General features: G+C 46.0%; 1 pseudogene; it reads left to right on the top strand.

Moving 5' to 3' along the window:
- The window catches only part of LOC102836069, a 57,177-nt pseudogene extending 50,473 nt beyond the window's left edge, over positions 1 to 6,704 (top strand).
- The last annotated feature ends 6,182 nt before the right edge of the window (positions 6,705 to 12,886 follow it).

The raw sequence follows: 12,886 nt of genomic DNA, 5'->3' as shown, positions 1-12,886 counted from the left end.
CATCACCTCAGATCCATGTGAAATTTGGACAATGAATAAGGAAGACCAAAAAAGAATTGATGTCCTTGAATTTTGTTGGGGAAGAATATTGAATATTTATCAAGCACAGCCAGAAGAACAAACAAATCTGTTTTGGAAGAGGTTCAGCCACAATGTTCCTTTGAAGCAAGCGTGGTGACACTTTGTCTCATGGACTTTGGACATGTTATTAGGAGGGGCCAGTCCCTAGAAAAGGAGATCATGCTAGTCAAGTAGAGGGTCACTGAAGAAGAGGAGGACACACGAGATGTACTGACTCAGCGGCAGCAGCTATGGATTCAAACATAAACCACTGAGGACGATGTGGGACTGGGCAGTGTTTCATTCTGTTGGACATGGGGTCACTATCAAAAACAGTGACCAGCTACTGGATAATTTCAAGCAAGTGGCAGAAAACTTGGTGCAGAGCAGTGTATTACTAACTGTGTCTCTTCTAGCATGTCTTTGTAACTCCCACCAAACAACTTTTTCCTGAAGGGTCTGGGCAAGAGAAGATGGGGGAAGATGCTGATAGGATTCTACAGTACAGTTGTGAGCAATTGTTAACAGGGGTGAACTGGGATTGGAAAAACCTGGAAATCTAACCAAGGGCTTGGTCAATTTTACCATCCTGCTGGGTACAACACTAGGCACCTTGGTGATGTGAGTAGGTTGCTTGCTCCTTTGATAGACTAACCATGCTTTCTGACATCGGCCCTTGGGACTTGAGCCAGCAAGCAGCCTGACCTGATTCTCCAGCTTCCACAGCCTTGAGAGTTCACAACCCGATTTTCCATGAGAATCCTCCAGACAGATATCTGAACTGAAGATTTGGGACTTGCTCACGAGTTCTGTGAGATGCTGCAATGAATTGTGGATCCCTGGAACATGAAGTAGGATACTGAGGCAAGAAGTAGTGGTCAGTATCAGAGATTATGGCATGGTAATGCACTGGACCCTTGGCAAGGTCTCTTTGAACTACAAGGCCAGTGGTTCAAATCCACCAGCCGCACCTTGAAAACCCTATACAGAGTTGCTATGATTCATCACCGACCCGACAGCAGCTAACAACAAAAACAGCACTTTAGGAAAGTGTGACATTTGTGATGTCTTTAACCTCCACCTCATGGGGATCTTGTGCTGATCATGTGTACTAACTTTGTTAGAAAGGGCATGAGCTCCTCATTTGGATTCTGCCCTATGATGAGGTTGGGGAAAGGTGGAGCTCAGTAACAAGGAACATCTTCTGGACTGCTGAGACTTTTCATTCAGGCATGAGGGTGAACTGATTATGAAATGAACAGGCTTACTATTTGGAAGTTAGTAATGTTTGAAAATAACTGATTGGCTTTGCTAAAAGAAGAGCTAGAATTTACCCAGTATAACGAGAGGTGATCTTAAAGGGTTTTCCATGATCCGGTAGAAGAAAACAGGTGTGCTCCTAGTAACCCTTGAACAGTGAGCAAGGGGCTAAGAGGTGGGAAGTCACATGCTCCTGTAATGGTTCCTACAGGAAAAGCTGTTGACATTAGGGTTGGCCCTTTCTCATGGGAACAGTCTCCATTTAGAAGGGACATGAGGGGCCTTGCCAAGCTTTTGCTTAGGGGACCTATGCCCACCAGTCAAGGGTTGTAATTTGAATTCTTGCTCTGGCTCAGCACCAGTGACAGACTCAGTCTCCAAGAGAACCCAAAAGGCAGCCAAAGTCTGGCATTCTAAAGGTGTGTGTTGGGCTCCCAGAAGGGCGAGTACATAGTTCAGAACTCCATGGGCAGCCAACTAGCAACAGGTTTCATCCGGAGACTACCGCTCTCCATGGTACTGAAGTCGGATCTGGGGGTCTGCAGGCACACCTGCTGGGCTAAGTGCAAAGTCATTTGTTGATGTTCTTCCCAGGGAAATGAGGCGGACCTACATGTTACAGCATACATGGTTTGGAATATGAGAGACAGATGTGGTACATGTTGTAACAAAGAGGAGGCTTAACCGCTGCTGTGCTTGGCACACAATGGTGGCTGCTGTATGAATATAGTTGGTGTTTGACAGTGGAATTTCCGGTCCCATGATGGTAGTGGTGCCGTGGAGTCAGTTCCAACTCATAGCCACCCCATATGGGATTTCCAAGGCTGTAAATCTTTATGGGAGCCGAAAGCCTTATCTTCCTCCTGTGGAACAGCTGGTAGTTCTGAACTACTGACCTTGAGGTTAATTCTTGTTGTTGTTAGGTGCCATCGAGTTGGTACCAACTCATAGCAACCTTATGCACAACAGAACGAAACACTGCCCGATCCTGGGCCAACCTTAGTACTGTTTCCACGCTTAAGTCCATCGATGCTGCCATTCAGCCAATCCATCTCGTTGGGGGTCTTCCTCTTTTTCTCTGACCCTCCACCTTACCAAACATGATCTCCTTTTCCAGTGACTGGCTGAGGTTAGTAGCCTGACTCATAATCACTACGCTAGCAGAGCTCCTTTCTGGTCCCATGGACGATCGTATAAGGAGACGTGGTAGCGTCATGGGTTACGTGTTGCGCTGCTAAATGCAAGGCCATTGGGTCCAATCCACCAGTCGCTTGTAAGGATTTACAGTCTCAGAAACCCTACACAGGGTCACTACAGGTTGGAACTGACTCAATGGCACATTAGCAGCAGTAGATGACCATATAATGACAAGAAATCTAAAAGCTGGTTAGACCTTGTTTCTAACAGGGCTCAACAGCCTATCCCCTAATTTTAAGTATAAGAACTGAATAGAAATAAAGTAATACAGTGAAATGTAAGACCTTGTATTAGAAAACTAAATGGCAAGAATACACTTGGAATTTATCAAGCTGAAAAAAATGGAATAAATATGTCAAGGCATGGTTTTGAAATACTCAAAGATTCTATGTGAAGGATACAGAAAAGTGCAGGAAGCATCCAGGGAGAATGGAAGGAATACAGAGTCATGATACCAGAAAACCTGGCTGACATTCAACCATTTTAAGAGAAAGCATATGATCAAGACAATTAATGGGGGAAGAGCTAGTCTCTTCAACAAATGATGCTGGTAAAACTGGAAATCCAACTGAAGAAGAATGAAACAAACCCCGTATCTCACATCATATACAAAAACAAACCCACCATGAATTAAAGACCTAAATGTAAATCCAAGAACTATAAAGATCATCAGGGTCCCACTCACTGGAGACTCTACCTTCCTCCATGCCCTCTGGATCTAGGTTCCCTCTTGAAAGCTTGTAAGCCAGTCACTTCTTGCCTTTATATCCCTCCCCCCATTTTGGGTAGCCATTGTCCAAGTTGCCCATCCCTGTCTACCCTTTGTGTGGAGGGGATGGGTATAGTTCTTGCAGCAGGGACTTGCTTCCTCTTTTGAGCTACTGCATTTATAGGTGTAGGTCATGTTTATCAAATTGTATCAGAATACGCTTTTTCCCCTCTTCTTTCTTCTTAGGGTTGAGCTCTGTTTATCTAGTCATTGAAGTCCAGTCAAATGGGCATCATCTGCAAGTGTGGGTGTTCTTAACGTCTGTCCGGCCTCTTTTTATCAGCTGGCCACCCTGCTCTCCACTCTAGACCTCTGTGGTTGTGTCACTGACCCTGAGCCCATGAGTCCCCAGATGTTGCCTCGCTACTGGCCGACCAGGTCTCCATCCGGGTTCACAGTAGTTTGCTGAATGATGTAGGGTTTAGCTCGCCTCTTCATTGATGTTCTTCGGTCACTTCCCCTTCTGGATGACATGCATGGTTGTCAGTCAAAGTGCATATTTCCCTTGTGTCTTAGTCTTGGAAGAGAATTTGCAATGAGAGGATCCGATCACTTGCCTTGATGTCTCCTGGGCAAGCCACCTGTATGTTCTCGTGGTAACAATCGGACTGCCCTTATTGTTTTGTATTTTTCCTGTAGGTCCTTCTTTCAAGAGGTATCTTCTGGTTTTCTAGCTGCTCCCAGCTGGTCTGCTTGTCCTTTCAAGTGGAGAAATTTCCCATCTCTGAAGGTCTGGTTGTGGTTCGGGCTTCTGTCCAGGAAGGGCTGATGAAACGAAATATAGATGGGTCTCTTGTGATGCAATGGTGAATAATTGTTATCAGGACTGATTGTGAGGGTTGGAAATCTAAAGATGGACATTTTGTAGCAAAGAAGAGAGTGATTAACTTATCAGTCTAGGAGCGGAGGACCCTGGAACCATCAATGGAGAAGAGCAAAGAGCTGATTCCTACCCAGAGAGGCAATGAGGACTGGGATGGAGGCAGAGAAGACAACGTCAAGAGATGGTGGGGCTGGGGGCTCAGGAACAGGAGATGAAAAGGGGCTGAGGACTGTGGTGGGGGAGTGGTGCAGGCTTGTAGGGTACATCCCTTGGTTGGGTAAGGATGCATGGACAGGATGATAACTATGCCAATGAAATGATGGATGATGGAATGAATGTAAAGCTGATGTTCTCCCATGTAGACTATCACACAATTCACAATAAAACATTAAATAAATAAATAAAGTGAACAGCAAAGCTGTTGCTTTGAGAACTAAAAAAAAAGATCATCAGGGAAAAAACAGGGACAAACTTAGGGGCTCTAATATATGGTATACATACACTACCAAGCATTAAAAAAAAAACAAAAAAAAAAACACACAAACAGTAGAAGACAAAGTAGATGACTGGGACCTCCTAAAAGTAGAAACTTATGTGCGTCAAAAGATTTCACCAAAAGAATAAAAAAGAGAGTCCACAGAGTGGGAAAAAATGTTTTGCAATGACATATTAGACAAAAAAGTAATATCTAGAATTTATAGAAAACTCTAACACCCTACAAGAAAAAGACTAATATCTAAAATTTATATAAAAAACAAAAACTCTAACACCCTACAAGAAAAAGACAAACAATCCAAATGAAAAAATGGGCACAGGGAATAATTAGAAACTTCACTAAGGAAGGCATTCAGTATGCCAACAAACATAATGAAGAAATGTTCATGATAAGTAGTCATTAGATGCAAATCAAAATAGCAATGCAATGTCATGTCAAATCAGCATTAACAGCGAAGTTCAAAGAAACAAAAAACAACAATGGTGGTGAGAGTGTGGAGAGACTTGGACCCTCTTACATTGCTGGTGGGACTGGAAAATGGTTCAACAACACTCGAATACGGTATGGTACTTCCTCATAAAGGTAGAAATAGAAACACCTTATGATCCAACAATCCCTCTTCTTGGTAATTTTGTCTTTGAAAGCAAGACTGAACCAAGGCAGTTGCCCTTCCTGTTGGCATATTTCTTATGGGTCCGAGGACAATTGAAACTTTCTTTTCCAAAGCTGCGAAGCTGGCAAGAGCAGAGAATGTAGGCTCTAAGAAAACCAGTGTTTACCTAAATAAAGCAAAAGACAAAAACGGAAAGTGACTTGTAAACTTGGGTCAGCAGTTCATAGGAAAGGGCTCAGGGAAGGAAACGCAGGCACTGTGGTGTGTTGGTACTTTGTGGAGCTGTAGGACAAGCACTGAACTCTTAACCATGAGGTCAGCAGTTCAAACCCACCAGTCGCCCCTCAGGAGAAAGATAGGCTTTCCGTTCCCTCTTGTGGGCTCTTGGGGGAGGGAGAGGGGCGCTGCTGGCTGTGGAGTCCTGGGGCTAGCGGAGGCCAAGATCTGCGACCTGCCTCTGAGCTCAGCACTTCCCTAGCTGCCTCCCAGACTCCAGCACAGCCTGAGCTAGCTGCTGAAGTTTCGTCAGCCCGCCTCCAGCTACATCCTCCCGCCGAATCTGTGCGGGCCTCTGGGCTTGCCCTCCTCTCCCTGCAGGGCTCCCCCACCTTGAACCAGACCAGCGGAAGCCTGAGCATTCTGCCTCCAGCTGGTCTGAGGCGGCGCCCCCCACGGGTAGAGTACGCTGCTCTGTGACCTCTGCTTGCCTGTAGCTCACCTCCCGAGCCACGCGGCCAAGGAGCTCAGGAGCGAGACGCATGCCCCCCACCGCTACTGCCGCTGCCGGGTGAGGACATGGGCCAGCGGCGGGGGGGAGAGTCTTTATCCCCCTCACTGGGGACAGAATGGCGCCCTTCTTGGTAGCGAGGCTCAGGTGATGCTGGAGAATTGTCTTCACTCTATGAGCAGCAGCTCGGAGCCACAGAACTGGGGCCAAGACAAAGCCCATTTTGTGCAGGAAGCTAGCTGCACAGGTATAAAATGTGCATGTCTGTGAGCGTCCCTGCCCAGTACCACCCTCCTGCCCTGAGGTAGGAGCAGCCGAGTTGCCTCGGTCCCTCTGGAGTGCGCGCAGAGAGTGACTGTGCATGTTTCATAGAAGACTTTCTTCCCCCAGAGCAGCGGAAAGAGCAGGGCCGTCAGTGCGTTGCTCTAGCCCCTCCCTCATCATCAGGCCGAGAGTGAGCCAGGGGAGGGCCGGAGCCAGCCCTGGGAATAGGTGAACGGACCGAGCAAGCGGGTGTGGCGTGAAGAGAAGCCTCCTGCTCATCCCCTTCGCCTTGCCCTCTCTCCCTCCTCCTCGCTCTCCCCACCACAACAGAGCAGCACCATGTTGGTGCCAGCAGCCAAAGTCACCGAGTGTGCCGCTCCCTCCCCCTGCATGGCAGAGGCCTGTGGGGCATTTTCCTGCCAGATTGCTTTAAACCTCGGGCCGAAGAGAGAGTCCATGAAGGCGCTCCCTTTGTCCCTCAGCCCCGCCCGCTAGGCCTCTGTGAGTGAGTGCGCCTCCTCCAGAGCCTCAGCCCCTTACAGGGAGGGGCAGAAACCGGAGCCTAGTACAAGCTAGGGAGGGAGCAAGTCCGCTCTCATCCACTCTGCTGAAAGTGGTCCCGCCCTCGACACCCGATACCAAGGAGCCACACCACTGGAAGGACCCCCGCAGCAGATCCTACTCTTCCTAAAAGCAGTAGGCCCCCCTCTAGGGAAGCCTCCTATGTGGCCCCCAACAGCAGGCAGTCTGTCCCTTGGACGGGAGGGCAGGGACCTCAGAGCGTGCGTGTTCTCAAGGCTTCACCCCACATCCCAAGCACCTTAGGGCCCACGTCACGCTCCTGATGAGGCCCAAGGTTGTTGAGACAATCTCCTGGTGTCCTGGGAGGCTGGCTGTCTCCGCACTGCTGTATCCACCGACAGCCCTTAATTAGTAGTTAGTATTCATAAGAAACAGTGGCAGTATTTTTACATGTTGACAGCACTCCTCCGGAGAGTTAAAAGTGATATGCAGCCAATTTGCACGTTTTTACCAACTGCAACGTCACCTCTTCTACTGGGTTCTCTGACACACTAAATAGTGACCCTGTAGCGTAGTGGTTACGAATTGGGCTGCTAACCTCAAGGTCGGCAACTCGAAACTACCAGCTGTTCTGCAGGAAAAAGGAGAGGCAGACCAGAACTCCAAGCAATAGAGAGATTGCTCTCTGCAGAACTGAGAATCCAGATGAGCAAATTACAGATGGCAGCTGATAAAATAGCACAGGGCTAAGGTCTAAGAGTAATTTTCTGTGCAGTCTAGTGGGTTTGCAGGAGAAATAGTTATGTTAGTTCAAGAGCTAGGAGACCAGATGAGAAGTGTAGAAAATAAAGAGTATGATAGTCAAAAAAAGTAGTCCAAGGATGAAAAGCAGCGGCAAACAATGTATCCCAGCAGCTAAGAGAGAAGAGGCTTGTTCAAAAGTTTAGAGAATGTAGTGATGATCAGATAGACAAGACAAAGAACACAAAAGAGAGAAAGAACTTTGCTTTCTAAAATGTGCAAAGTGTGTAGCTAACACAATGGAAGAAACAGAGTAAAGTTTGTGGAATGTACAATATGTGAGATGAAGTCAAAGCAGAATAGAGTTGAAAAGGTGATACCAAAAGGCATAAGCTAGACCATGACAGTGGAAGAACTGTTAGAAAAGCAAGAAAGGACAGGGGGCATACAAGAAAGAGAGAGAATGTTTTGAAGCAGTGAGTAGGATTGAGGACCAGTGAGGAAAAAGAGAAGGCAAAATCAGCAGTTTCCAAACTGAGAACCTGGATAGACCTCAGGAGGTAGATCGATGGCATTGGAGTATTCAAGTCAGATTGTAGAGTGTAGAGCAGAAAAGGAAAGAAGATGCAAAGCCCAGAACGTAAGGCAGTGAGGGGAAGTTAGAAGAAAAAGGCATGATGAATTTAGATGAAGGGAAACAGTAAAATTGCATATGAAGATGTAGCCTATTAACAACCCCCAATGGCAGGCTAGCTGAAGGACATGTAGACAGAATCCAGTATATAAGTAGGAAAAGATGGCAAATAGTAGAGGAGTTGATTTAGTTTGAAAGATGTTTAGAAGTGTAAAGTTTAAGACTTAGAAAGTTAACTTAGAATTTTAGGGCATTTCTAGCAAGTAGCAATCTGTCAACTAAGTATAGCAGTAGCCCACTTTGCACAAGACTCTGGGCACCAAGAAGCCCGTAGCACAGAGAAGGCATAGTCCCAAGAGTTAGGCATTTTAACCCTGAAGAGACAATGAAGTAGCGCTCTCAACACACCAAGTTTTCAGATAACCCTAGTGATCTTATTAACCTGTTTGAAACTGTTCTTTTCACCCATCAGCCCACCTAGGATGATTGTCAGCAGCTCCTCCAAATCCTATTCATCACAGAAAAGTGAGAAAGAATCCAGACAGAGGCCAGGAAATTAGTTCCTGGTGATAATAAGCAACTCACCACAAATGCTGACATCATTAATACCTGTTTCCCATTGTCCCGACCAGACTGAGATTTCAGCATGACAGAAGGTAAGGAGAGACTCCAGACCTACTGCCAGGCTCTGTTGGGAGGTCTCAAGGCTGCTAGAAATCCCACTAATTTGGCCAAAGTAGGGGATGTGCAGCAAAAGCCAGATAAAAGCCCCCCTGCATTAAAAAAAAATAATTCAGAAAGCCTTCAGTAGGTATACTCTTATAGACCCAGAAGCAACTGAGATTAAAGCAGCTGTTAATCAGACAGCTCCTGAGATTAGAAAGAAGTTACAGAAAGTAGATAGACTGAGAAGAGAAAAGTGTCCAAGATTTAGTAATAGTAGCTGAGAGAGTGTATAGACAAAGCCAGAGTGAGCATAGAGAGAGACCCTGACTAGAGAAAAATCAGTATGCTTACTGTGAAGAAGAAAGCCATTGAGCCAGAGAGTGCTCCAAGAAAAGACCAGAGAATAAGCTGAAGGCCCCAATCCTGGCGGCTGATGACCTGAGTGACTAGGAGAGATGGGGTTCAGTGCCCCTCCCACACACGGAAGCCCAACATTCTGTTCTGTTAGCGCCACACAGTCAAGTGTCTAGCAAAACCTCTTAGGTCCAAGAGGCCACTGGGATGAGACAGTACTAATGGACTACTCGAAGAACAGTAGACCTAGGTGTGGGCCCAGTATCCCACTCATTCATAGTTATTCCAGACTGTCCATATCCCCTACTTGAGAGACTTGCTCACCAAGCTAGAGGCACAGATTCACTTTTATCCCAAGAAGACAGAAGTCCTAGACAAGAGAAGAGAGCCCATTCAGGTGTTGACTGTAAATCTTGAAGAAGAGTATCAGCTACACCAAAGGCTGGTACAGCTGAACCCTTACGTTGACTAGTGGCGGTAGCGTTTCCTAAAACCTAGCCTGAGACTGGGAGTATAAGCCTGGCCAGACACAGGGCCCCAGTGTTTATTGAACTAAGGCCTGGAGTAAACCCTGTACGAATCCGTCAGTACCTTATGCCCCTAGATGCCCGCAAAAGAATAACTCCGCACATCAGAAAGTTACTTGACCAGAGAATCTTGAAGCCCTGCCAATCATCCTGGAACACCCCCTTGTTGCCGATACATAAACCCCACTCTATTGACTATCAGCCCATGCAGTACCTCCGTGAAGTAAGCAGGAGAATACGGCCGTTGCCAGAGGCAACAACTTAGCCAACCGGACGGCCAGAGAAAATTGCTTTAAAAGCCAGCGTGGCCCTAGTGATTCAGTTGCCTGACCGAGGAGACGCCGTCTTGCCTGAAGACCCACCTTATACCGAGGCCGACATAGACTAGATCAAACATGTGACAGTGACACCTCATAGAGAAGTAGTGGAAGACATCTGATGGTAAAACAATAGTGCCTGAAGCGTATTCTCACAAAAATGCATCAGTCCACTCACATGGGCATTCGTAAAATACAAGACCTCCTGAGAGAAGCAGAGATAAAAATTCGTAATGCTAACTCCAAGATTGAGCACATTGTTGCCACCTGTAAAGCGTACCAGCTCACCAACGCAGCTAGAACTAAAGCTAACCCAGGCTGCAGGATGAGAAGAGATCGACCTGGTGACTGCTGAGAATTAGACTTTTCAGAAGTAAAACCCAGAAAATATAGTCACAAGTATCTGTTAGTCTTTATAGACCTGCCTTCATTTCCAAAGTAAGTCAGAGTTTAGCTAAAGTACTGGGGGCCATTGAAAATTACATTGTGTATACAGACCCCAGAGTTCAGGTTAAGTATAAAAGATAAACAGAACCCTAAAAGAGACCTTAACTAAATTAACCTTGGAGACTGGCAGTGACTAAGTAGCTCTTTTCACCTTTGCCTTCTATAAAGTGAGAAAACGTCCAACTGTACTTAGTAAATATTATATACCTCCCTCTAATAAGTAGTAGTCTTGCTCCACAGGAACTCCCTGTGTGCATAGAGAAGTTTTTGTGTCTTGGTTCAATTAATCCCCAGATTAATTTACCATTCTGAAGATGTCTTCATGCGGTTCAGCGACAACCTTGCTAGAGTTAAATGTGAGCCCATATCTGCCCTTACATTGATAGTACCTCTAAGATTAGAGTTAGGCAGTGTTGGAACAGGTGTTTCCTCCTTAGTTCTGCAAGAGCAACACTACAGTGCTTTGAAGGCAGCTATAGACATAGATATTGAAAGACTAGAAAATTCAACCCCTCATCTGCAAGAGTCATTGACTTCCTTAGCAGAAGTAGTATTGTAGAATAGGAAAGGCCTAGACCTAATCTTACAACACGGAAGACTCTGTGCTGCACTAAGAAAAGAATATTGTTTCTATATAAATCATTCAGGAGTTGTCAAAGAATCTATAGCCAAAGTCAGAGAAGACCTGGCAGAAAATTGAACTAACCCCCTAAGTCTCATGATTGGGCCTTTAAAAGTTTCTTGTAGAGGGGGGAATGTAGGGCCAAAGAGAAGAATCCATTTCGTCTATAAGCTTTAGCACATCCTCTACCTTCAAGAAAATGATATATGTATAAATGGCCAGGCAGCTCAAGGTCAGATGCCAGATGTTTTCCTTTTCTCTAGCCTACGAACAAAGACCATTAGTCCTGACCAATTAAACTGTAACATCTCATAGTTTGCCAATTGAAACCAATCCCAAAATTGTATAGCTAAGAAACCCGAGCTTGTTTGAAAACTCTATAAAAATCCCACAGACAAAGGGTTCGGGGTGCTATCCCTAATCTGCTGCGTCGGATGCAGGTGGAGTCCAGGCTCGAGCTTGAAGAAACAACCCTTGTGCACTTGCATCATTGTCGGCTCCTTGGTGGTCTTTGGGTACCCCGAATTCTGGGCATAACAAAGAGAGGGAAATAACAGCATATATATGGTACCTGTGAGGGACTCAGTGGTTAGAAACCCAGGCTTCACAGAGGAAGACTGACCCAGGGTCACTATGAGTTGCCTTGGAAACTGGACACAGGGTTGCTATGAGCTGGAATTGACTCCACGTTTCTGTCTTGCTGGATGAGATGCTGTGAATCACAACCAACTGACAGCTCTAACCACCACCACCAGATACAGACTAATGTGTGAGGGGTCCAGAAAATCAATACGCAAACCTTTAGATTGCTGTCTCTTAAAGGCTGTGTCCTTCCTGACTTTTGAAGACTATCCAAAGAGCTGGCTAGCACAGCTCTTTCCTTCTTTAGTCTCACAACTGTAGTCTTTGTGAAGAAACAAGATGCTTTCATTGTACATCCTTCTCACTCCTCTCACCGTGTTTCCTCTGCTCCTTACTCTTCTTTGGGCAGCCTAACACAGCCACCTGCAATCACCAGCAGTGTACATCTGGAGTCAAGTTTACTGTGTGGTTTCCACTGTGTTGGCCAAAACCATCCAGGGGCATTGCTTTCAAGACCAGGTAACCAAGAAAAAGAGTGAAGTGTTGCTTGGTGTCAGGAGCACTTTATACCTTCTTTTCCATCTGTTTCTTGATCCAGGTTCTCTGTGGATTCAGGCTGGGAACCTCTTGCCTCATCGCTGATCCAGACACACTGAACCTGTGTTTGTTCTACTTACATAGAATGAGGGTTCAATCACTGCCTTCCTGGGATACCCGGGCTTCTAAGCCCTGGGGAGCTTCACCTGTCCCATACCTTCACCGAAGCCATGCTCCTGATGTTCAGCGCTGTCTGTGCCAACCTCCTTCCTGTAGCTCTCAGCAGCCAGGGAAGGTCGTGGTAACCATGGTTCTCTGCTCCGTCCTGACCTCTGGACTGGGGCTGATGGGCTGCATCGTTGCCCACAAGTGCTACATTATCCTGATAGGGATTGATGATCCTGTAACAGATAAGGAATAGAATGAATTCTGGACACAAGGAAATCATTAATAGACACTTAAAAGGAATTGCCTATTTTTCACAGAAAGAGTGAAAATTAAAGTTACTATTTAACCTCCAACTGCAAAGTAAACTGCATATTCTGCAACCATTTCAGAGGCATTGGATTTAGAGATTTGAATGTTAGAACTTTCCCACCTCATCGATGAATTATTTAATTCTACAAATCCTCATTTTAATGTGTCTAGGAGCTCTGGTAGCGTAGTGGTTACGAATCGGGCTGCGAACCTTAAGGTCAGCGGTTCGAAACTACCAGCCGCTCCGCGGG

Source organism: Chrysochloris asiatica, unplaced genomic scaffold, assembly GCF_000296735.1.
Source record: "Chrysochloris asiatica unplaced genomic scaffold, ChrAsi1.0 scaffold00630, whole genome shotgun sequence".
Lineage (NCBI taxonomy): Eukaryota > Metazoa > Chordata > Mammalia > Afrosoricida > Chrysochloridae > Chrysochloris > Chrysochloris asiatica.
This window is presented reverse-complemented; position numbering and strand designations above follow the sequence as displayed.